Genomic DNA, 26,001 nt, shown 5'->3' with positions numbered 1-26,001 from the left:
AACAGTGGCGTTACATTTCAGATGTGTTATTACCTGTGGCTCTACGCTTTATTCGATCCCTGCAAACCCTACATTTCGGCCTTGATACCCCCGGGCATTGAGTCAAACATAGCTTGGATGGCGTGTACAGTACAGCTACCCATGCAGTTTCAACACGATACCACAGTTCATCAAGAGTAGTGACTGGCGTATTGTGACGAGCCAATTGCTCGGCCACCATTGACCAGACGTTTTCAATTGGCGAGAGACCTGGAGAATGTGCTGGATAGGACAGCAGTGGAACATTTTCTGTATCCAGAAAGGCCCGAGGAGGACCTGCAACATGCGGTCGTGCACTATCCTTCTGAAATGTGGGGTTTGCAGGGTTCGAATAAAGCGTAGAGCCACAGGTAGTAACACATCTGAAATGTAACGCCACTGTTCAAAGTGACGTCAATGCGAACAACAGAGGTGGTTGTTCTGAGTACTGATTTCTCAGCATCTATGCACCCAAATTGCGTGAAAATGTAATCACATGTCAGTTCTCGTATAATATATTTGTCCAATGAATATTTGTTTATCATCTGCATTTCTTCTTGGTGTAGCAATTTTAATGGCCAATAGTGTATATAGTAGGCTGCTGAAGGGAGCGAATGAACGTTGCGTCTGAACGACGTCGTTTTGCTCGTAGATTGACCGTCTCACCAAACATGGGGAACCTGAATAATGTAGGTAGCGGCAGCAGCGACTGTACAGGGTGATTTTAGCCCTCTCTTTGTACTTAATGCTTAAGTAAGGACACCCTTTTAGTTGGAGGAAGGCTCACCTCATGAAGCACCTTGTAGAGCAGAGAGTTTTCACGAGCCTACCACGAGGTGTTCAGAAGAACGTTTGCCACTTCGTTCGGCCTTTGTGACAAAGAGAGAGTCATAACAAGAAACATTTTGATTTTATGGCAGCGGATGTGAATCATTTGTTATATCACAAAGGTCGACCCTATTCATATTCAGAAAGTCGATGAAATTAATCGTCAATTGATTCTTCCCCGGCAGTCAGTGTAGCGTTGCGTAACCAGAGGACGATTGTCTCGTTAGAGAGGAGTAATTTTCCAAGTCTTGATTTAAATGTTGCTAATAATTTGCAACATAGCGAGCCGGCATGGGCGTCCGAGCGGTTCTAGGCGCTACAGTCTGGAATCGCGCTACTGCTACGGTCGCAGGTTCGAATCCTGCCTCGGACATGGATGTGTGTGATGTCCTTAGGTTAGTTAGTTTTAAGTAGTTCTAAGTCTAGGAGGTTAAGTCCCATAGTGCTCCAAGCCATTTGAACCATTTTGCAATATAGCGGACAACCACAAAAGCTGTTTGAGCCATTATTTTGAATTCAAGTCCATAGTTTCTTCTTGGCGGACGAACACCAGTCCGTCCTTCCCCTTTCGACGAGTTTCTGTCACTCCAGGGAACACAGCTTCGGAAGTGTGAAACCAGGCCCTGAGGCCCAGAACATAACGGTCTCACTCGTTAGTTTGGCTTCGGGCTCCTCTCGCTACCGGCGAACACTTACTGGTTTCAGACGCTACCGGCAACAAAACTGACGGGAGAGACCCTATCGTCGTCAGTTGTTTACAGTGCTTAGTTGGAACAGGCCAGTGGAGTTCAGAAACACAGAAATTGCCATCATTTGTATGTCTCCATGCCTACCTTGTATTCTCAGAAGCAACCATGGGTCTTACAAATACGCTTATAACTGCTTCGCATTAAAAGTAACGCATACGCGATTATTTTGGTCGAGAATCATCACAAATGCATATCGAACAGTAGGCGCGTCAAAGCTAACCACGCTTGCTTGGTAGTGCTACATACTGCCCCTGCCTGAGCTTCATCTTATTCTTTCTCTTCGATAATAATCATTTTATTCTCTCCGTGCATACACTCTCTCTTTCTCCGATCACGGTCTAAGCAAGTTAGCAGAACGTTCGTTTGTGTTCCAAATTGTTCTGAGCCTTGTGTCAGCTCTCAACATATATAGCGCTGTTAAGAAAGTTTTGAGTCCTTCCATTCCATCGTTAATTGATTCTTTCATATTTAACGTTATGCTGCGCACGATTCTGTTGAGATTCCCCTCTGGTGACGTGTCTGGTTGTATCGATCTTCGAGTCGTTGCTTCCTGTTAGCCTTGTGTAAGGAAATAAGATCTTTGGGGGCATGGCCGGTTGGTTGCATAGTGGTGAGGAGTCGGTCGGTCGCTTTTAAAATTGGGAAGGAGATAATGTCGTACGATTAGACAGCGATGTGGCGTGGCGGTGGAGAGTTGGCTGTTCTTCCGAGAAGCGGCGTGGTCTATCCTGGCGGTGAGAGACGTGTGGGACGAGTTGACGGAACAAGGCTGTAAGCTCTTGCTGTGAACACCCGGGGGCCACGGCTGTGGTTCCGAGTCACTACTTAGTGGGAGAAGCAAGGGACGTCTTTAAATTTCCCGTCTGGAGGCGGGAATGATGGACTAGTAATTGAAGAGTGGTATTTCGCCGACGTGGGTGTACAGAAGACGAGGGCTCCGGTGACAGAGCGCGTGGCTGCGTGACTGTGCCCAGTTGGGTACGCCGGCGACGTGGACACGGTCGAGTGTGAGGAACCTTTGCATCGGAGTTCACCTGCTGTTTCTGTGATAAACTGCAAGTTAAGTTGGTTAAAGGTTTACATGTTCATTGAAGTATTTTGGTTTGTGCAACCAGCGTCTTTTCTGCCATGTGGCCTCCTTCCTTAGGGTTTCCTGTCCCAGTCACCTGTGTCATTATAGACAGTGATCTTTTCCGCTTCTTATTAGTACCACCCGGTAGAAAGTGTATTTTTTGGCAGGGATTATTGTTTTAGATTACATTTTTTCTGCGTTGTGGCCTCCTGCATTCGGATTTCCTGTCCCTGTCGCCGGTGTAATTGTAGACAGTGATATTTTGACTTCTTATTAATACTGCCTGGGACGAAGTGTATTTTTGGGCACGAATTATGGATCCTGATTTGATTCCTCCTCCTCCCCTGGCCTCGCGTGAGGTCGAAGTGATTGCTGAATGTGAGGCGTTGTGGGTCTGTTAGTCTGCTTCTAGCCTGAACATCCTTCGGGAGGCAATTGCGGCAGCGCTTACACCTGGTCAGTTAATTATTTCTATCCCAGGACATTTTGGTGGCAGGACATGATATTAAAAGTTATTAGTTATTGTTGTGGTTGGCAGGAGAGACAACACCGTGTTACTAGAGGACGCCGAAAGGCACGCGATTTAGCTCACGCAGGCAGGCGTGAGGTCTGGAACAGGACCAGGAAATTAGAATTTAGAAAATCGGACGTAGCTGGTGGAACACTTCACTTTAATCCATTAATGGTGAACGTCGCTCTTGACGATACATGATTTACAATATCAATAGAAACTGATAATGGCGCCTTGCTAGGTCGTAGCAAATGACGTAGCTGAAGGCTATGCTAACTATCGTCTCAGCAAATGAGAGCGTAGAAGTCAGTGAACCATCGCTAGCAAAGTTGGCTGTACAACTGGGGCGAGTGCTAGGAAGTCTCTCTACACCTGCCGTGTGGCGGCGTTCGGTCTGCAATAATTGATAGTGGCGACACGCGGGTCCGACGTATACTACCGGACCGCGGCCGATTCAAAGGCTACCACCTAGCAAGTGTGGTGTCTGGCGGTGACACCACATTCCTCCCCCGCAAATCGGCGTACGGTTGTGGCATAAGGCTTCCGCCCGCCGTGGGGAGGAACGCATGTTGACGTATGCGATGAGGTGGGAAGCCTAACAACAGGCGAGTCTGTGCCACTCGCACCCTGCCATTCGGACCGCGGGGAGCTAGGAAACGCCTGAAAACCTGCTCCATGGTGCACGGCAACATGCGGTGTATGCGCCCGTAGAGAGACAGGAGGGGCCGAAGGGTCGACCTCCATCTGGCCGGGGCACCCGCCGGGCGAAGACGACAGATGGTCCGGAGCGGGCAAGAGTTCCATGTCGGATGACAACTGGTCACGGAAAGCGATCGGCGACGTGTGACTCAGGGAGGCGCCCGCCGGTTGCAGCGACGCGTCCACTGTGGGCGTCGCCGGCGGTAGAACAGGCTGCGGCGGCGGCGGTGGCGGCGGCGCGTCGCCATGTCGCCATGAGGCAAAATGGAAGGCAGCGTCGGTAACACCTGGGGCTGAGGCGAGCCAGTAGATGGGTCCCCGGGGAGCTGACCGGACGGCACCGTCGCTGAAAGCAGACGGCGAGCGGCAGATCCCGTGCGACAACAGAGGCGCAGCTGATTGAGATGCCGACGCACCTCACCAGAGGCCCTCAAACCCAGATACATAGCGCGTCCGAGGCAGCGAAGAATGCGACCTTCGAGCCAACGCCGTGAACCTCGGTAGTGGCGATAGTAGACAACGTTGCCTGGAGCATAAGCAGGTGTCTGCCGCTGCACAGGAACCTGATGCGGCGGATGTAGCAAAGACACCAAGGTTCGATGAGGGCGACCGTGGAGCAACTCAGCCGGCGAGCGACCATCTCGGGGCTGAGAGCGATACGAGGACAAAAAGAGCAATAACGCGTCCTCCCGAGAATGCGACTCCTTTAACTTCAACATCTGTGACTTGAAAGACCTGACCAATCGTTCAGCGGCACCGTTTGACTGTGGCGAAAACGGCGCGGACCTCAGATGTTGAATACCATTGGCCTTGCAGAATGACTGAAATTCTGCGCACTTGAATTGTGGGCCATTGTCGGAACCAATAGTCTGTGGAAGACCTTCAATGCAAAAGATAGCGGATAATGCTTGGATAGTGGCAGATGACGTCGTGGATGACATCCGGACAACAAAGGAAAATTACTGAATGAATCTACCACAACCAACCATCGAGCATTCCAGAATGGACCAGCAAAATCGATGTGTAAGCGTTGCCAAGGGGAAGTGGCTTTTGGCCAAGCAAAGAATTTCCGCGGTGGTGCTGATTGTTGTTCGGCACACACCGTGCAAGAAGTGCACATATTCGTAATCGCAGCATCGATTCCGAAGCAAGTATTTTTCGTTCTCACTATTGCCCAATGTCCTTGGTGGAGAAGCTGTAAGACAGAGGACTGTAACGAACGTGGTACCACGACCCTGGACTGATCATTATCAGAACGCAACAGCAAAACACCACGTCGTACAAAAAGCCTCTCCTTGTGAACAGAAAATCTGCGAACCAACGGGTCCCCGATCCTTGACTTTGACAAGGGCCATTGCGTAGCAACAAAACGCAGAACGGGAGCAACGACAGGGTCGGCAGCTGTGGCTGTAGCTACACTACGAAAATCAATCGGAAACGATTCGACCACGTCATCGGTTTCCGCATCAATGAACATACAAGAAAGTTCGGAGGAATCGAATGCCCTATCCTCAGCAACAGGCAAGCGGGACAACGCATCGGCGTTTCCGTGCTTAACAGTGGACCGATACAAGATGTCGTAGCGGTACTGCGAGAGGAAAATAGACCAGCGAATGAATTTCTGCGCTGTACGTGGAGGTACAAGCTTGGTCGGATGAAAAAGCAATGTCAAGGTTTGTGGTCTGTGATTATGGTAAAGTGACGACCATACAAGATATCATGAAATTTTGTAACACCATATACGAGATCTAATGCTTCTCTCTCGATCTGTGAATAATTTCTTTGAGCAGACGAGAGCAATTTGGACACAAAGGCAATAGGGAAATCCATCTTTGTGCGCAAGCACAGCACCGATCCCGAAGTCCGATGCATCCACCATCAACAAGAGGGGCTTCTGGGGATCGAATGGCGTAAGGCAAGTATTGGAAAGCAACGCCGATTTCAACCGGTGAAAGGCGCGTTCGCATTCCGTCGTCCAGACGAACGGAACACCCTTACAGCGTAAGCGATGAAGCGCAGCTGAAATGAAAGAGGTATGCGGCACATAGCGGTGGTAGTAATTTATTTTTCCCAGCACACTATGTAGCTGCTTCAAATTCCGCAGCAAAGGCAAATCTTGTATGGCACGAAGGTGTGTGGGACTGGGATGTATGCCTTGGGCATTGAGTACATGTCCCACGTACGGCAAATCACGAGCAAAAAACACACATTTGTCCTTCCGCAAGCAAAGACCATTTTGTCGCAAGACCTGAAATAAGGTTCTGAGATTGGTCAAATGTTCTTCTTCCGTCTTTCCGGAGGTCACAATATCGTCCAGATAATTTGCTGAAGTAGGGACCGACGCACAAACAGTTTGTAGGTATTGCTGAAACAATGCAGGGGCGGATGCACACCCGAATGGCAGCCGTTTGAATTTATGCAACCCAAGATGCGTGTTAACCACCAATACGCGCTGGGATTCTTTGTCCACCGGTATTTGCAAGTACGCATCTGCGAGGTCCAACTTCGAAAAATATTTACCCGGGCACAGTTTGTCAAAAAGATCTTCCGGGCGAGGTAAAGGAAAAGTTGCAATTACTAGTTGTGGATTCACTGTAGCCTTGATGTCCACACAAAGTCTGAACTTTCCGGAAGGTTTTGGCAAAATTACTAAGGGTGATGGCCAGAGAGAAGCCAGCACACGTTCAATTACACCTTGTGATTCCAAATCGGATAATGTTTTTGCGACATGATGACGCAATGCGTGGGGAACACTGCGCGCTCTGAAAAATTTCCGTTGCGCGTTTACTTTCAGTTCCAAATGTGCTTTATAGTTCTTAGCGCAACCGAGGCCCGGTGCAAAAATGTCTGCAAATTCTTCACATAGACGAGAAACACTGTCTGAAGGCACCGTCTGGTTCACTGATAGGACCTGATTTACTATAGACAAGTTAAACAACGGAAATAAATCGAAACCAAACTACAGAAGAAGAACGAAGGGCGTAAAATGACACAAGGTTTGTTTGTCCTTTGTATGTTGCAAGAAGGCTGCACTCTCCTAACACAGGGATACCGTGACCTGAATAAGTACTTAACTTAACATTTGCGGCACGCAACGGAGGTGTGTCCAGCAGTTTGTATCGAGCTGGAACGGTATCACTTTGCCGTCCAAGTCCACAAAAAGTTTATTGTCCTGCTGACGACAAGAGCGACTGTCTCGTGCAACGTGAACTGACACTGGTACATAATCACTTGCGACTTGACGGGAGTTCCGGCGATGTCGACGCACAGTATTTTTGGGACGAACACAGTCACTGTCACAGAGTGGCACTGGGCGGAGTGGAATGAACTACATGAATTTCCATGGGCGAAGTTTCGCGAGCCTGAGTATCCTTGGTTCGATTCCGATTCCGGCGCGAAGCAAAGGGCCTAGAAGGGTTTTGAGCTTCCGATCTGAGTTTTTTCCGGCAAACACTCTGAACATGTACTTTTTTATTACAATAAAAGCAAATAGCTTGACGTGACGGTCAATTCTCACCCGAATGTTTAGTAGCACACCGCGGGCATGATTTGATCACTACATTTGCTTCCTGGCGCGGCACACGTGGCTGAGAGCCTGGCGGCAGCGGCGCGGCCCGGCGCCAGGGCTGTTTACTGATCCGTGCAGCTCGCCCGGCGGACCCGTTAACCTGATACACTGCTTGCGAAGTTTCAAATGATTACTGAGCAAAGTTAAGTGTGTCCTGCCGATCCAATATGTCCATCACTTGTTGGAGGGAGGGATTGACTAGTTTCAAAATCTGTTCCCTTATACGAACATGAGGAACGTTCTGTACAATTGCATCACGTACCATAGTATCGGAATAGGGGAGTCCACATTGACACTCAAAAGCACAATCCCTAGTAAGGCCTTGCAAGGTTGCAACCCACTCCCGATTAGTCTGACCTACCGTACATTTTGTACGAAAGAAGGTATACCGTTTCGCAACTACATTGACTGATTCTTTGAAATATGCATCTAATGCAGACAAAATTTCTTCGTGGGACACAGTTGCTACGTCGCGTCGGGGAAATAATTTGACTATCACACGGTACGTTTGCACCCCGCTGGATGAAAGGAGAACAGGCTGCCGCCCGTTACCTTGAATTCTGTAGGCGGAGAGATGGAATCCAAATTGGCGTGACCACTCCGTCCAGCTTTCCAGTGCAGCATCAAAAGGTCGAAAAGTGGGTGCAACAGCGTGTTGTGGCTGCGTTAGCGGTGAAACGGCTGCTGCCGCATCGTTTTGCATCGCACATTGACCCTGGACGAGCTATCCAAGGGCATCCAGTAATGCCTGCGTCTGCTGATTCTGCAGGCGATAAAATTCGGACAGTACACTAGAGATTGTGGCGAAGCCATTACACCTGTAAATCAAGTGAATATCGATAAGAACGCGGCTTTGCCTCGTCGCCAATGTTGTGGCTGGCAGGAGAGCCAACACCGTGTTACTAGAGGACGCCGAAAGGCACGCGATTTAGCTCACGCAGGCAGGCGTGAGGTCTGGAACAGGACAAGGAAATTAGAATTTAGAAAATCGGTCGTAGCTGGTGGAATACTTAACTTTAATCCATTAATGGTGAACGTCGCTCTTGACGATACATGATTTACAATATCAATAGAAACTGATAATGGCGCCTTGCTAGGTCGTAGCAAATGACGTAGCTGAAGGCTATGCTAACTATCGTCTCAGCAAATGAGAGCGTAGAAGTCAGTGAACCATCGCTAGCAAAGTTGGCTGTACAACTGGGGCGAGTGCTAGGAAGTCTCTCTACACCTGCCGTGTGGCGGCGCTCGGTCTGCAATAATTGATAGTGGCGACACGCGGGTCCGACGTATACTACCGGACCGCGGACGATTTAATGGCTACCACCTAGCAAGTGTGGTGTCTGGCGGCGACACCACAGTTATTGTAAAATGTTAAATGGTTGTATTTTACTCTTATTGTTTTTGACCATTGTTAAAAAGGTCAAGTTTGCCTCTCACTGGTGTTTTTTTTTTAATTATGTGGCTTTAAAATTGGTGAATGACTGTATCTTTGATTGTTTTAATCTTGATACGTGGAAAAGTCGGGTCTACTGCCGGATGTTTGTGTCGCTCTGGCACAATATTTCGGCCGAGCTCAATAATCTACAACACCAAAGTTGTGACACAGACGCCAAGATTTTGGGACAGCGTCACAAGGGAGGCCATCGAGATCAAGGTCCCTGATAACGTAATAAACCGAGACAGCGATTAGCAGCTCAGCTCGGCGTGGAGTCCGGCTCTGGCGATAATTAGGGCTCAACGAAATGAACCAACAAACACCTCAAGAAGTAGTAACACTGCAGTAGGAGCGCCAGGCGGGTGCGGACCGCGAACTCAAATCCCGACGCAGGACGGGCCTCTGACAGCCGCCACGACCGCAGATGATGGACGAGCCGAGCATGGACGTCCGTCGGAGCACCAGGGAAGTGCCAACACCTTGGGAGCAGCGCCAAGCGGGCGCGGACAATGAACGGAACGCCACATGCGGGTCCGGCCCCAGACAACTGCCACGACCACAGATGGTGGACGAGCCGGGCGCGTACGTCCGTGGGAGCACCAGGGAGGGGTAAAAACCTCAGGAGCAGCACCTGGCGGGCGCGGATCGCGAACGGAGTGCCCGACATAGGACAGGCCTCAGAGAGCTGCCACAGATGGCGCCCAAGCCGGGCACGGACGTCTGAGGAATCACCGGGGAGGAGACAACACATTACAAGCAGTGCCAGGCGGGCGCGGACGGCAAAGAGAGCACGCAGCGCCCTCTGAGCATAAATACTGGACAAGATCCTCCAACATGGCAGTCTCAGGTAGCACGTGAAGAAGGCAACGAGTTTCGTGGCCGAAATATTGTGCCAGAGAGACACAAACATCCGGCAGTAGACTCGACTTTTCCAAATGTCAAGATCTCGCCGGGAAAGCCTGTAGAGTTACATCAGAAGACTCTACGGGGAGGAGATGTAGCTGTTTTAATCTTCTTGGCATCCTTTGAAAATGCTAGTTTTGCCTCCCTGTTAGCGAGTCCTTGTACTCGTAATTCAGTATTTTGTTGTACCAAAATTTAAAAGAAGTGGCTCCCTACATGTCCGGTAGCAAAATTGTATGCAAAGTGGTGTTTTTCTTTCATTACTTGAAAAATTTTGATTTGTTATCAAATGTTTTATCAAAGCCAGTTTTAAGTAACATGGCTTGGCCGCTAACTGTAAAGTAAATTGTTTTGAAAAGGCACTCATGCCTGCTAGCTTTTATGGATCTGTTCCTGGTCAAGTGGTAAAGAAATGAATTTAATGGTTGAAGTAATCAATAAAGAAATTGTAAATTGCAACTCGACAGTAACCAACTAATTTTGGCCTGTTACCCAACTGGGAGTTTTCCTTGATTAATCGTAACACCCGTCTCGTGGTCCTTTTATCTTCTCCTGCAGCAAGACGTCCTGTGTATCAGGTTTATGCATTGTTGTGTGTGTAGCATCCGATACTTTAACAGTAATGGGCTACATCGCATTTCCAAGTGTGTCTGTCTGGAGATATATGCACGATCTTAAGAGATCTGTCCTACTTTATGTCTGTAGATTCCCCCTGCTGCCACCTAAAATCCTTTAATTAACAATCAGAGTCCCCTGGAAGACGATATGTGGTCTGATGCTTACCACAGTCAACACAGCTGAAGATTAGCAGGTGAAATGTACCTGTTAACTGGGAATCAGAGGTCAGGCAGCCATTTTAATTTCTACCATCCCTATCGCCACATTCGTTCTTTTAAAAGAGAACCAACGGAAGCCTCAACGTCTGCAATCTTTAAAGAAATCTCCTGTCCTAAATTCTGCATAAGTCTAACATGCAGTCTTTACTCTGAAAAGCTCTAAATCGATGTCTTCTGTTTCTAGCTGGTTTGTAACTCTGCTGTTTTTCGTCAGAGCAGGAGCTCGTTTGCCAATAGTGGCGAAGATTGTGAGTGCCTATCACGAAAACTACAGTGAAGTGAAGATGTTAAACAATCTATTCTTGTGATTTTCGCTATAATGAATCAATAGCGCTCAGAGGTGTGGAGGAAGGTAGAAAATCTCTCCCACTAAAAAGGATATGTCCAATGCTCTGCACGTAGACAAAGCGAAAACGCAAGGCCTTTACAGAAAATACGTAACTGTATTACCCAATCAGAAAACAGGGTTCCGTTTAAATCGAAAGAAGATTCACACGGAAATCAACACCTGCCTCTGGGAAGCCACACTCACCTAGTGATCTTGCTAAACGCTTTCTGCGAAGAATTCCAGCCGGCCGGTGTGGCCGAGCGGTTCTAGGAGCTTCAGTCTAGGACCGCGCGACCGCTACGGTCACAGTTTCGAATCCTGCCTCGGGCATGGATTTGTGTGATGTCCTTAGGTTAGTTAGGTTTAAGTAGTTCTAAGTTCTAGGGGACTGATGACCTCAGATGTTAAGTCCAGGAAAAGCGGCGCCGCATATCCCTCCTGTAGACGAGCTGTTCTGTCTACCTGAGGCTGCGATTCTAGATTTCAACTATTTTATGATGGCCAACTCCTCTTAAAAGAATTCTATGTCGTGCAGCTAGCTTGTAAGCTTTCAACTCTTGGAAACATGCACCTTACTACAGAGGAAGGGTTAAGAAACAAAACATCAGAATGAAATAGCCACCGGTGATGCTAACCCACATCTAGATTTACACACCAGCGTAACCAAACGATCAAGGGGATTTGCATATCATCCCCTGAAATACGTTAGTGGAGAGTTTCAGAGAAATATGGCGATGTTACCAGCGGAAGGCAGAGATTTGAATACACCTAACGAAGAACTGAGGAGCTACACCGAGATGAAGATACCGACAGAAGAGAGAAATTTGTGCTGAGCTGCATCAAATCGACGACTGACAATTCCAAAACTAGGGGTTTAGGAACAATTCCAAGCATCGGTTTGCGCACGGCACTATAATTCAGGGACCTTTTTCGTTAGGTGGTAACAGATGTGGAGCTGGAGGAGCAGCGGTACACATTGGCTGGCTACTGGAATATGGCATGCACATCAAAGCTAATAACTTCAGTACTGTGGCGCAGTGATTAATTTACTTGGCATGGCTGTGTAAAGTAAAGACGCCATCACAAGTTAGGCAACGGCCTTATGGAAGTCTGCCAGGCTCTTAAATCAGGAGCAACCTGCTGATACAGCTATAGTACCACAGTGTCGAACAATTACCACACATATTGTGACATGATTGTGATAAGGACTGTCACTGAAATATGATTTAAAAGTTTATTTGACACTACAATAGTGAAGCCATAGCGACAGTATAAATTTTTTCTTTGAAAAGAAAGAGTTACATCACTAGTGTCAATGAACATGTTGGAAATATGTAATGCGAATTATGACCATACATATGACAGAACTTACGAGAAATTTCCATTATATATTCTCCAACTGATGTCTTTACATCTGAAAATGACGACGTAGTTCTTTTTAAAGAAAAAAATTATATATCGCTATGTCTTCACTACTGTAGTGTCCAATAAACTTTTAAATTACCACGCAGCCCAGAGTTGTAATATCATTGATACATGAGGATGCCGGCTTTCTCGGCGAATCTCTTCGATAAAATCTTCTCGGGTTGACAGCCGAGTCAATGCGTTGATCTCCGGTAACGTTTCAGCAAGTTTCCTGCTTGCCATCTTCAGACGAAGAACAACGCATTGACTCGGCTGTCAGTCGGAGAACATTTTATCGTATCATTGATACAGCAGAAGGTCAGTAGGATGTGTCTAGGGTCTCCTGCAATGCCGACTGTCTGCAACATCGCACCACTATGCGGGTCATGGCTTCAGCTCCGCAGGGGCACCGCCTGACGCCAGCCGAACTTCGTCTGACTTGAAGAAACCAAGCCAATTCAGAGGGCGTGCGCAAGAGCGGTAGAGGTCGTCACATGCACTTACCTGTTGCTGTGTTCGCCGCACCATTTTCGACAGCCAATCCGAGCCCACAACGCTAGGCCAACAGCTGTCTGGCTACGAACGTATAGCTGTCCTCTCCCTGCCAGTAGGAAGCAGTTGAGTCTCCATCGGCAGAATTAGAAGATCGCCATAATCACGCCGCCTCCTGAACTCGCCGTTCGTAGACTTTGATGATAGAGCTCCTTGTACTGCTCGTGAAATGGAACTTTAATTTTCTGCCTACTGTTGATTTCGAGAAGAACTTTTCTTAGTTGCGGTAAACTGCTAACGAATCATAAAACTTGTATTTGTTAACGTAAACTGATTGTGTCAGTGAACTGATTTTTGAGTGTAATCAAATTACACTGCTGGCCATTAAAATTACTACACCAAGAAGGAATGCAGATGATAAACGGGTATTCATTGGACAAATATATTATACTAGAACTGACATGTGATTACATTTTCACGCAGTTTGGGTGAATAGATCCTGAGAAATCAGTACCCAGAACAAACACCTCTGGCCATAATAATGGCCTTGATACGCTTGGGCATTGAGTCAAACAGAGCTTGGATGGCGTGTACAGGTACAGCTGCCCATGCAGCTTCTACACAATATCACAGTTCATCAAGAGTAGTGACTGGCGTGTTGTGACGAGCCAGTTGTTCGGTCACCATTGACCAGACGTTTTCAGTTGGTGCGAGATGTGGAGGCTGTGCTGGCTAGGGCGGCAGTCGAACATTTTCTGTAACCAGAAACGCTCGTACATGACCTGCAACATGCGGTCATGCACTATCCTGCTGAAATGTAGGGTTTCGCAGGGATCGAATGAAGCGTAGAGCCACGTGTCGTAACACATCTGAAATGTAACGTCCACTGTTCAAAGTGCCGTCAATGTGAGCAAGAGGTGACCGAGACATGTAACCAATGGCACCCCATACCATCACACCGGTTGATACGCCAGTATGGCGAGGACAAATACACGCTTCCCATGTGCGTTGAGCGCGATGTCGCCAAACACGGATGCGACCATCATGCTCCTGTAAACAGAACCTGGTTTCATCCGAATAAATGACGTTTTGCCATTCGTGCACCCAGGTTCGTCGTTGAGTACACCATCGCAGGCGCTCCTGTCAGTGATGCAGCGTCAAGGTTAACCGCAGCCATGGTCTCCGAGCTGATAGTCCATGTTGCTGCAAACTTCGTCGAACTGTTCGTGCAGATGGTTGTTGTCCTGAAAACGTCGCCGTCTGTTGACTAAGGGATCGAGACGTGGCTGCACGATCCGTTACAGCCATGAGGATAAGATGCCTGTCATCTCGGCTGCTAGTGATACGATACAGTTGGGATCCAGCACGGCATTCCGTATTACTCTCCTGAACCCACCGATTCCATATTCTGCTAACAGTCATTGGATCTCGACCAAAGTGAGCAGCAATGTCGCCAAACGTTAAACCTCAATTGCGGTAGGCTACAATCCAACCTTTATCAAAGTCGGAAACGTGATGGTACGCATTTCTCCTCCTTACATGCGTATCGCAACAACGTTTAACCAGGCAACGCCGGTCAACTGCTGTTTGTGTATGAGAAATTGGTTGGAAACTTTCCTGATGTCAGCACGTTGTAGGAGTCGCCACCGGGGCCACCTTGTGTGAATGCTCCGAAAAGCTAATAATTTATATATCACAGCATCTTCTTCCTGTCGGTTTAATTTCGCGTCTGTAGCACGTCATCTTTGTGGTGTAGTAATTTTAATGGCCAGTAGTGTACTTGCTGTGGAAGTGTCCCAAGCAGAGTCATTTCAGGCAGAGTCACTGTGGTGTGGGTGATCTGATTACGTTATGTCCAAACATCATCATTATTTATGTCAAAACTAGGATGGGCCAAACCCTATAAATACGACTCATTTCTAGACAGAAGTACGCAGTCTGACCAAATGAGGTGGCGCAGTGATTAACACACTGGACTCTCATTCGGAAGGACGACGGCTCAAACCGGTAACCGGTTACCAGAATAAATAAATTTATGATCAAGACCGATTTTAATAGTAACTACTAGAATTAATAAATAAACTCCAGCAGTAACGAGAGTAGAAGAATGAATCAAAGCAGAAATAGGAGTAGGAACATCCTGATTTAGGTTTTCCTTGATTTCCCTAAATTGCTTTAGGCAAATTCCAGGATGGGTACTTTGAATGGGCACAGATGATTTTCTTCCCTATCCTTCCCTAATCAGATGGGACCGATAACCTCTGTGTTTGGTCAAATAAACCAGCCAACAACCTAAGATCTGGGTGGGGTCGGGGGTGCACCTGGACAGATTTGCAAGCGTGCATAAGTTTGCAACACCCTAGGACTCTGCTGATGCTAGTTGCAACCCTACTGTTCACACTGAATCCAATGCTGCTGACTTCAACCGGAGAGCCACACGTGGACCAACCTCAGCTGCTACTGACCTCTTGCTCTTCAGCTGGGGCTGTGCAACCATTCACCTGGTTTGACCTCTTCAGGCAAACACCTTACTGTTATGGCAACCTCTGTATGTGAGGGCAGGCATTGTTGCTGGGAGGGGCCTCCTCCATGCTGCATCCACATGTTGATTCTGTGGACCCCGGCAGTCCCTGCCCAAAATTGCGTTGCTCTTTGCAGCCTTTGTGCTCGTCGTCTTGGGCTGCGGCCTACTGCTAGAGTCAGCGTCCTTGCTGAGTTGCTGCCATCATCACTCCGCCAGGTGAGCGACGCCTTGAGAGGACAGAGATAACTAGCCGCTCACTGACCGAGCACTTCCTTGCCGACCAAGTACACTTTATTGATACATACATAACCCACTTTGTAACACTTTGGAGTGGGTGTTTTAACACTATATTTTGCTATTAGTTCTACAAAAGTGGTTTATTAATATGACCACACTCCCAAGCAAACAAACAAATTAATGTATGTATTAATGAACGGCCTCTTAGCCTCTCTGGACTCGTCCCAGAGAGTTGCTGGTCCCTATCCACGTGGAGGTGGGCCGCTACTACTAGAAAAACCACTCCATTTATAACATTCTTGTATTCCCTCCTCCACCATATTGAACTAACTACCACCACAATCTACTATAAGTCAGAGACTTAAACAAGCAATATATTTACATTTGCGCAGTAGATCTTGAGCGCGCACACGCTATTTAACCTCTCCCATGGTAGGCTCGCTGAGCCTCTTTTGAGATTCTGTTTTTCCACTTTGCTAAATTGTTAAACAATTCGTCATTCCGCAATATTTCCTCGACATCCCTTGTCTGTAGAAGCTGCCTGTCAACTGAGACAGCCTGTTCGTATATTGCACACTCAAACACTGTATGTTCAGGCGATCCCTCTCGCGCACCACAGTCACACTCTGGTGTTGGCCTTTTCCCTGTTCGATGTAGGTACGTGGGATAGGGAGCATGACCTGTAAGGAAATGAACTAGGCCCTGCGAGGGATTCATTACCTTGTTCTTTAGTCTTTCCCTTACCGTAGGTACAAACCTACGGACTCTACGGCCCGTATTAGACCTATCCCATGCTCCCTGCTAAACGTCAAGCATTCTTTATTTAATAGCTTTAACGCTTATCAGAGGAGTGTCCATAATATTTTGCACTTTGTCAATATTCTGTTTCTGCAGCCAATAGAAGGCTGTGTGCTGCCTTATTATCACGTCTAGTGGCCATAGCCCCATGATTACCAACAGTCCATCTATGGGACTGGTACTGAATGCCCCAATACATCTCATCAAAACATTCCTCTGTATCCGCCTGACAGCCGCGGCAGGCCGCACCAGAGTTAACCTGTGGGTCCACACACTGGATGCGTTCCCTGCTATTGGAGCCAATATACTGTTATGATAAACATTATTTTTGACGCTAAATGGAATCTCCTTTGTACAGTTGATATTAATTTGTCGAACAGAGCTAAGGACTTAGTCGTCCTTTGTTCGATATGCGAACTGACCGAGTACAGCAGGAGGCGCCGAGAATTCAGATTGTGAGCCACCTCCCGCCTCTAGGCCCATAGTGCTCAACCTGGCTGCACACTTCCCCAGCGCTAAGCTGCCTGAACGAGAGGGGGGCAGAGGCGAAACTGTGAATGCGCCGTATTTAGATAGCAATACAGTAGCACTGCACAAGAATTGGTTTTATATTTCATATTTCTCAACAGCATAGATCGGAAATGAAACACATTTTCAATATTACTTAATTGATTTCGGTGCGCTGAAGACATACACTTTTGTCTGGTACAAACTGTCAGCATATGGTCAGACGCAAACAGTTTCATAGATTTCACACTCAATTTGCCATTTAATCGTGACTTATTTAGTTTCATAACCGAAAAATGTTCTTTCGCACAGATATTATAGCACAGCCTCCGGAAAAAAGAGTATAAATTAAAGTATCGATATTCAAAAATGGAAGCGCTCTCAGAATAGTAATTTGTAGTATCTTTGTCATTTGGTACAAAAGGGATGAACGTATTTTCTTTCATTGTCTTCTTGGTTCTGATGTTCTAGCTGACGGACGCTTATTGTTCACCGAGCGAGGTGGCGCAGTGGTTAGCACACTGGACTCGCATTCGGGAGGACGACGGTTCAATCCCGTCTCCGGCCATCCTGATTTAGGTTTTCCGTGATTTCCCTAAATCGTTTCAAGCAAATGCCGCGATGGTTCCTTTGTCAGGCACGGCCGATTTCCTTCCCAATCCTTCCCTAACCCGAGCTTGCGCTCCGTCTCTAATGACCTCGTTGTCGACGGGACGTTAAACACTAACCACCACCACTTATTGTTCACGGTCTGTAACTAATAAAATTATCTGTAGTAATACTGGTAATATTTTGAATATATATGAAAATACTGACTACGAAGGCTTTCCCCGGCGTAATAATTGATAATATTCTTCTCGGGTATGCAGCCGGAATATAACGTCTTCATGACACAATATTTCCGCGGTCCAACTGGCCGCCATCTTCAGGTGAGAGTGCTGGTGCACGATCTCGCCGGAACTGACTTCCCAGCGCAAGCGGCGGCCCCTATGTACGCCGCAGAAGACCCACAGCGCGTGCGCGAGAAGGTGCCGTAACTGCCCTCTAGCGCAGTAGACATACCCCGCCGCCAGTGGTGGAAACAGGCGAAATCGAGATATCGCTGTCAAAAATTTAAAAAAAAAATCTGACATCAAAAAACAACGATCTGTGGTTCGATCGTCGGAATAATTTTTTTTTTTTTTAATTGTTGACAGCGATATCTCGATTTCGCCTGTTTCCACCACTGGCGGCGGGGTATGTCTACTGCGCTAGAGGACAGTTACGGCACCTTCTCGCGCACGCGTTGTGGGTCTTCTGCGGCCTATGTAGGGGCCGCCGCTTGCGCTGAGAAGTCAGTTCCAGCGAGATCGTGTACCAGCACTCTCACCTGAAGATGGCGGCCAGTTGGACCGCTGAAATATTGTGTCAAGATGACGTTATGATCCGGCTGCATGCCCGAGAAGAATATTATGAAAATACTGCTTATAAAAATTGTGTTTTTGTCAGTTGCAAGTACCTTCCCTGCCCATGATTTAGTTACTTAATAATTAAATGTTGCTCTGGCCATTTTGTATAGGCTCATAGTTGTAGCGACGCCATTAATGGTAAAAACGAAATAAGCTATTTTGATAGTCATTTAATGCTAAAAGTATTAAAAAAATAAGCTCAATAAATACAAAATGGCGTCTTGTAATATTTTCCAATTCATTTTTGGAAAGAAGTACAGTTTTGTTAGGAGTAGATCCCCAGACTCCGATTTCACAACATTTTTGCTAAAGCTAGACGAGGTTCTTGGTTCACTTTATAGGAAATACAAAAAGTTAGTTATATGTGGTGACTTCGATATTAATTGTATAAGTGATTGTGCAAGGAAGAGGATGCTGCTACACCTCCTTAATTCATATAATCTTATGCAATCCGTATTCTTTCCAACGAGAGTGCAAGGGAATAGTAGAACAACCATAGACAACAGTTTTGTTCATTCCTCATTACTAGAAGGGCATTCTGTTAGCATAAAGGTGAATGGCCTTTCAGATCATGATGCACGAATTTTAACTCTAAAAGATTTTTGTGCTGCAACACGTGTTAAATATAATCATCAGCTGTTTATGAAAGCTGATCCATTTGCTGTAGAGACCTTTGTAAACCTTATCAAGGAACAAGAGTGGCAAGATGGTTATAGCGCTGACACAGTAGACGATAAAAATATAATGCTTTTCTCAAGACTTTTCTCGTTCTCTTTGAAACTTGCTTTCCGTTAGAACGTTCAAAACAGGGTACTAGCACAAACAGTCAGCCTTGGTGGCTGACTAGAGGGACAAGAATATCTTGTAGAACAAAGTGGCAATTATATCAAAACGTTAGAAACAGTCAGAATCTAAATGCAGCAGCCCATTACAAACAGTATTGTAAGGTGCTTAAAACTGTTATTAGGAAGTCAAAAAGTATGTGGTATGCACATAGAATAGCTAAGTCTCAGGATAAAATTAAAACCATATGGTCAGTCGTAAAGGAAGTGACTGGTCTGCAGAGACAGGTCGAGGATATAGAATCAGTGCGTAGTGGGAATGTCCGTGTTACTGATAAGTCGCATATATGTACAGTATTTAATAATCACTTTCTGAATATAGCAGGTGAACTGAATAGAAACCTAGTCCCAACAGGGAATCATATAGCGCTCTTAGAAAAAAGTGTTCCGAGACTGTTACCTGAAATGCTCCTCCATGATACTGACAAGAGGGAGATTGAGTTAATAATTAAATCACTAAAGACCAAGAACTCTCATGGATACGACGGGGTATCTAGCAGAATACTGAAGTATTGTTCTGTGTTTGTTAGCCGAGTACTTAGCCATATCTGTAACTTTTCCTTTAGGAGTGGTCGGTTTCCTGGCCGATTAAAGTACTCGGCAGTGAAGCCACTTTATAAAAAGGGTGACAGGGATAATATTGACAATTATAGACCTATTTCTATGCCATCGGTGTTCGCTAAAGTTATCGAGAAGATTGTATATACAAGGTTACTGGAGCATTTAAATTCACATAATTTGCTGTGAAATGTTCAGTTTGGTTTTAGAAATGGTGCTATTTTCTCTTTTCTCTGTGAAGTTCTGGATGGATTAAATAAAAGGTTGCGAACGCTAGGTTTTTTCTTTGATTTAACGAAGGCTTTTGACTGTGTTGACCACAAAATATTACTGCAGAAGTTGGACCATTATGGAGTAAGGGGAGTAGCTTACAATTGGTTCGCCTCTTACTTTAAGAACAGAAAGCAGAAGGTAATTCTCCGCAATATTGAGAGTGGTAGTGTTGTTCAGTCCCAATGGTGCACTGTTAAGTGGGGCTTTCCCCAAGGGTCGGTGCTGGGGCCTCTGCTGCTTCTTATTTATATATATATGATATGCCTTCTAGTATTACAGGTGATTCAAAAATATTTCTGTTTGCTGATGACACCAGATTGGTAGTGAAGGATCTTGTGTGTAATATTGAAACAGTATCAAATAATGTAGTTCATTAAATAAGTTCGTGGCTTGTGGAAAATAATTTGATGCTAAATCACAGTAAGACTCAGTTTTTACAGTTTCTAACTCACAATTCAACAAGAACCGATATTTTGATCGGACAGAATGGGCATATTATAAGCGAGACGGAACAGTTCAAGTTCCTAGGCGTTCGGATAGATAGCAAGCTATTGTGGAAAGCCCATATCCAGGATCTTGTTCAGAAACTAAATGCTGCTTTATTTACCATTAGAACAGTATCTGAAATAAGTGACACTTCAACACGAAAAGTAGTCTACTTCGCATATTTTCATACGCTTATGTCGTGTGGTATTATTTTCTGGGGTAATTCTTCTGATTCAAAAAGGGTATTTTTGGCTCAAAAACGGGCTGTTCGAGCTATGTGTGGTGTAAGTTCGAGAAACTCTTGTCGACTCCTATTCAATAGTCTGGGAATTCCGACATTGCCCTCACAGTATATACACTCCTGGAAATTGAAATAAGAACACCGTGAATTCATTGTCCCAGGAAGGGGAAACTTTATTGACACATTCCTGGAGTCAGATACATCACATGATCACACTGACAGAACCACAGGCACATCGACACAGGCAACAGAGCATGCATAATGTCGGCACTAGTACAGTGTATATCCACCCTTCGCAGCAATGCAGGCTGCTATTCTCCCATGGAGACGATCGTAGAGATGTTGGATGTAGTCCTGTGGAACGGCTTGCCATGCCATTTCCACCTGGCGCCTCAGTTGGACCAGCGTTCGTGCTGGACGTGCAGACCGCGTGAGACGACGCTTCATCCAGTCCCAAACATGCTCAATGGGGAACAGATCCGGAGATCTTACTGGCCAGGGTAGTTGACTTACACCTTCTAGAGTACGTTGGGTGGATCGGGATACATGCGGACGTGCATTGTCCTGTTGGAACAGCAAGTTCCCTTGCCGGTCTAGGAATGGTAGAACGATGGGTTCGATGACGGTTTGGATGTACCGTGCACTATTCAGTGTCCCCTCGACGATCACCAGAGGTGTACGGCCAGTGTAGGAGATCGCTCCCCACACCATGATGCCGGGTGTTGGCCCTGTGTGCCTCGGTCGTATGCAGTCCTGATTGTGGCGCTCACCTGCACGGCACCAAACACGCATACGACCATCATTGGCACCAAGGCAGAAGCGACTCTCATCGTTGAAGACGACATGTCTCCATTCGTCCCTCCATTCACGCCTGTCGCGACACCACTGGAGGCGGGCTGCAGATTGTTGGGGCGTGAGCGGAAGACGGCCTAACGGTGTGCGGGACCGTAGCCCAGCTTCATGGAGACGGTTGCGAATGGTCCTCGCCGATACCCCAGGAGCAACAGTGTCCCTAATTTGCTGGGAAGTGGCGGTGCGGTCCCCTACGGCACTGCGTAGGATCCTACGGTCTTGGCGTGCATCCGTGCGTCGCTGCGGTCCGGTCCCAGGTCGACGGGCACGTGCACCTTCCGCCGACCACTGGCGACAACATCGATGTACCGTGGAGACCTCACGCCCCACGTGTTGAGCAATTCGGCGGTACGTTCACCCAGCCTCCCGCATGCCCACTATACGCCCTCGCTCAAAGTCCGTCAACTGCACATACGGTTCACGTCCACGCTGTCGCGGCATGCTACCAGTGTTAAAGACTGCGATGGAGCTCCGTATGCCACGGTAAACTGGCTGACACTGACGGTGGCGGTGCACAAATGCTGCGCAGCTAGCGCCATTCGACGGCCAACACCGCGGTTCCTGGTGTGTCCGCTGTGCCGTGCGTGTGATCATTGCTTGTACAGCCCTCTCGCAGTGTCCGGAGCAAGTATGGTGGGTCTGACACACCGGTGTCAATGTGTTCTTTTTTCCATTTCCAGGAGTGTATTTTCTTTAATGTCGTTTGCTGTTAACAATATTAGCCTATTCCCAAGAGTTAGCAGCTTTCACTGATTTAATACTAGGCAGAAATCCAATCTGCATGTGGAATGCATTTCCTTGACTCTTGTGCACAAGGGAGTGCAGTATTCTGCTGCATCCATTTTCAATAAGCTACCACAAGAACTCAAAAATATTAGCAGTAGCCCAAACTCTTTTAAGTCTAAACTGAAGAGTTTCCTCATTGGTCACTCCTTCTATTTTGTCGAGGAGCTCCTGGAAGAGCTAAAAAATTTAGCAAATTCCAGTGTTACATTGTCGATTTTCTTTATTTAAACTTACGACTTGTCACCTGAATATGTTTTTTTATATTTCATTTTATCTGTTTCTAATATCGTGTTATAATTTCCTGTATTGAGTCGTTCCATGACCACAGAGACTTCACCTTAATTTGGTCCCACGGAACAATAAATCAAAAAATAAATAAATAAAGTAAATTCTATAAATGTGTGCGCTGCCACTGCTCATAGGCAGGTACACTAGAGCATCAAGCCTCACAGAATAAATAATTAAATATTGTGATTAACTGGCTTATCACGTAATATTAAAGAAAGCTTTTTTGAATCCATCATTGAGTAAGACGGAAGTCTTCATGTTGGAATACGTATGATATTTCTGGCTATAGAGTTCTGAGGAAATTTAGCCGTGGCTTTTAACCCACATATAAGAGAATTTTTAACAAAACATTTCATTAAATTTTCAAAACATTCTCTTTAAAAAAATGTTACTCAATAACATATTGGTCGATATATTACAGAACTTTTACTGCCTCATTCTGGAGACGTTGAAATTATGCCTGAGGAAAACAATGTGTGTCTCCTGCACGGTATCAATACACAAGGATTTGTTTTAAGAACGGGGATTACAGAGGATATGAATCAGTTTCATCTACACATGCAAAGAGGCTCAACTGAAAAGGGCAAACGGTCTTTATAACAGCTCAAAACAGATGTAGCAACGACAGTGCCCCAAAACCTTTAGGAAACTATCCTTGTAATCCTTGTAATCACAATGAATTCATCAAACCTTTTAAACACTGCGAGCTTCGGGAACTGTATTGCGTTTGTGCGGACTTGTCCCTTCTTCAATGCGAATTTCTTTTTACACGCATTCCCATCAAATCAGAAATAAGTCGTTTCTCACATTGTAATATCTTACAGTGTGCAGCTAAGTTCACTTAAATGAGTGGTCTGCAGTCCATTCTGGATGTTCTGATTTTCGTTGCAGATCTTTTCTTCCTAACACATATTGAACAACAGTGGGTATTAAACTGAAAAATCGTTCCAGGCATACCCCTGGCTTAACCAATGTACTTTGCAGTAAAATATAAACTATCCGTACCCTTCGTTCAGTTATATCAAACACAGCTGCGACTGACAGTGGAATAATGCACGTGGCTTTACAAATTTTACTGTTTGTACCGGCAATTTCTTCACCTGCTCCATGCCTGCAAATTTAGCACAAAGTGCTTTTTGATGTACAGAACCATGTACCCCTCTGTCGATTTTTTCTTGTTGTCATTGTCAACTATGAATCAAAATTCCTTCTGCATGGTACTGTAAAGTCGTTTTGTAGCAAGATACGAAGCAATTAAAGACATTACCTGGCAGTGGGCACTCATTTACATCAGTGAGGGAACTTGAGAATATGTGCCGGACTGGGATATAAACTGGGTGTCCTGCTCACCAAGCAGATGCGCTGACCGCTACACCGTCCAGACAGTGTTCATTGCAACTGAACGGACTACCTGAGCACCCCTCCCATCAAACGCAAATTCTCAACTTATCCATACACTACTGATGCAGTGCCCCTTGGGCATTATCCACATTAGTCGCGGCAATTCCCCCGATTTCCGTAGAAGTTCGAGCTTGGTGTGCACCGGCACTGAAGGCATCGTTGACCGTCCTCATCTCAATCATTTATATGTGGTGTCTGTCCTTACGGACGTATTCACAGGTCTAGTAGCTGTTTTTACTAAAAGAGGTAGGCTAGTGATCTATTGTCACAAGCCTTAAAAAATGAGTGCTAATGACAAAGAGAGGGATGAGAGTATACAGTATCTACACTGAAGCGCCAAAGAAACTGGTATAGGCATGCGTATTCAAATACAGAGGTACGTAAACAGGCAGAAAACGGCGCTGCGGGCAGAAACTCCTATATAAGACAACAAGTGTCTGACGAAGTTTCTCGATCGGTTACTGCTACTGCAGTGGTGGGTTATCTAGATTTACGTAAATTTGAACTTGGTGTTATGGGCGGTGCATCAGCGATGGGACACCGCATCTCCGAGGTAGCGATGAAGTGGGGATTTTCCTGTACAACCATTTCACGAGGGTACCGTGAATATCAGGAACCCGGTAAAGCGTAAAATTTCCGACACAGCCGCAGCTGGAAAACATCCTGCATGAACAGGAACAAGCCTCAGTTAATGACTGGAAACATGTTGCCTGGTCGGACGAGTGTCGTTTGAAGTTGTATTGAGCAGATGGACGTGTACGATGTGGAGACAACCTCGTGAATCGACGGACCCTAGATGTCAGCAGAGGACTCTTCAAGCTGATGGAGGCTCTGTAATGTTGGTTGGGGTAATATGCGCCCCCTGAACGCGTCTAGATACGACTCTGCCTGGTGACACGTACGTAAGTATCCGGTCTGATCATCTCCATCTTTCCTGTCCATTGTCCATTCCGACGGACTTGGGCAATTCCATCAGGACAATGTGACACCCTACACGTCCAGAAATGCTACAGAGTATCTCCAGGAACAGTATTCTGAGCTCAGAAACTTCCACTGGCAACCAAACTCCCCGGACGTGAACATTATTAACATACCCTTCAAAGCGCTGTTCAGAAGAGATCTCCATCCCCTCGTAGCCTTACGGATTGATTGACAGCCCTGCAGGATTCACGGTGTCAGTTCGCTCCAGCACTACGTCAGACATTAGTCGAGTCCATGCCACGTCGTGTTGCAGCACTTGTGCGTGCTCGAGGGGGCCCTGCACGATATTAGGCAGGTGTACCTGTTTCTTTGGCTCTTCAGTGTATTATGCAGTTGAATAATCAACAGATATTGGAAATTTGCAACAAATTATATATATATGGTGTCTGTTTTTTCGATGAAGAAAAGACCAGGTAGTGAATTATGTGATGTGTTTGTGAAAGACTGTTACATACAGAGAATAAACGACGTACACACTGATGTGGGTATATATTAAGGTAGCAGTCATCACAGCACACGTACCTCTTCCCCAAACATCCTGTATACAACCAGTAATTAAACTGTTCTAAAGTGTGACATGACAGCTATGTCACTGGATTTATATTCGGAAGGAGTGAGAATCAAATACCTTTTAATAGTCCTTAATGTGTAATTGGTCCACTTTGCTCGTAGACCTGTGCCAACAGGCAACGATACTGGCTGAGTTACTTCACTGCTTCATTGTCCCTGACAGTACAACGACACGCAAAGTGATTCAGGCTATTAGTAACGTTTCCTGTTTCTAAAATGTTATATTAGGATGGTTAGGATGTGTGCATGTTGTGTGGGGATGCATGAGGAGCTGGCCGCAGTTCTCGCACAGTTGAATGCGCTTTTGCCTACGGTCAGTCACCGTTAGAATGCTATGTTGGTGTGCGGTGGTGGCTGAGAATCTGG

This window comes from Schistocerca gregaria, chromosome 1 (genome assembly GCF_023897955.1).
Source record: "Schistocerca gregaria isolate iqSchGreg1 chromosome 1, iqSchGreg1.2, whole genome shotgun sequence".
NCBI classification, from domain to species: domain Eukaryota; kingdom Metazoa; phylum Arthropoda; class Insecta; order Orthoptera; family Acrididae; genus Schistocerca; species Schistocerca gregaria.
This window is presented reverse-complemented; position numbering follows the sequence as displayed.